The sequence below is a fragment of the Sinocyclocheilus rhinocerous genome, unplaced genomic scaffold, assembly GCF_001515625.1.
Source record: "Sinocyclocheilus rhinocerous isolate Xijiao unplaced genomic scaffold, SAMN03320098_v1.1 scaffold1159, whole genome shotgun sequence".
Taxonomy (NCBI): Eukaryota; Metazoa; Chordata; class Actinopteri; order Cypriniformes; family Cyprinidae; genus Sinocyclocheilus; species Sinocyclocheilus rhinocerous.
The window spans coordinates 23,565-24,794 of record NW_015634336.1 but is presented as its reverse complement, the minus strand read 5'-3'; positions in this window follow the sequence as shown (position 1 = coordinate 24,794).

The window sequence follows — 1,230 nt, the reverse complement described above, 5'->3', positions numbered from 1 at the left end:
GGCAGCAAGAGCGGAGCCTGCCTCAAGAAGGGAGCCGGCAGGGCAAGCAGCTGGGGTACAGCTGACAGAGAGCGGAACTTAAGTGGAGCCGACAGGGCATGAAGCTTGAGCTTGGGCGGAGCCGACAGGGCATGAAGCTTGAGCTTGGGCGGAGCCGGCAGGGCATGAAGCTTGAGCTTGGGCGGAGCCGGCAGGGCATGAATCTTGAGCTTGTGCGGAGCCGGCAGGGCATGAAGCTTGAGCTTGGGCGGAGCTGGCGGGGCGAGGAGCTTGGGCGGCGCCGGCAGGGCACCGGGCTCTAGGAAGGCCTCCCGGCCTTGAAGGACGGAAGAAGCCTTCTTCCTCCTTCTCCGTTTCCGCGACGGTGGCACTGCAGCTTCGTCTGCCACCTCCGGGGGCACTGCAGCCTCTCTGGCCACCACCGGGGGCGCTGCAGATTCATCGGCCGCCTCTGGGGGCGCTGCAACCTCTTCGGCCAGGGGCGCTGCAGATTCATCGGCCACCTCTGGGGGCGCTGCAGCCTCTTCAGCCACCACTGGGGGTGCGGCAGCTTCTTCGGCCACCACTGGGGGTGCGGCTGCTTCGTCGGCCACCACTGGGGGTGCTGCAGCCTTGTCGGCCATCACGAGAGGCACTGCAGCCCCCTTAGCTGGGGAACGTGCCACGAACTCCACAGGGGGCTGGAGAGAGTAGAGACCGGTAGATGGAGTGAGCCATTTCTCCGCTGAGTCCTCATGTTGGCGGATCCGTTCTGTCACGGTGCGTGAGGATAGAGGAAGTCTCAGTACCACTTGGTTCCATGCACATTTCCGGGAAACTCATGAATATTCATGTATGCCCCGCCCACTGAAACCAAAAAATCTCAAAAACCGAAAATCTTGTAACACCGGCAGTGTCCGTCAACAGTCATGGATGGGGCCTGTAAAATGTGACGTCACTTCTGTTAACTTCTGATTCTGTGAATGACTTGTTCCGAGTAGGGTTGGGTATCGTTTGAATTTTATCGTTTCCGATTCCGATTCTGCTTATCGATTCCGATTCTTATCGATTCCTAGTTTCGATTCCAATAAGATAAAAAATCCAATATTAAAAAAATGAAGTCAAACATTTAGATGTCAAACATTTATTCTGTCTTTTTACAAAGCATTCTGTTGCAGCTGAATAACACGAGCAAAAATCAGCAGCCTACAGAACACTGCAAGAGGAATTTTGCCTATGCTTTAAAAAAAA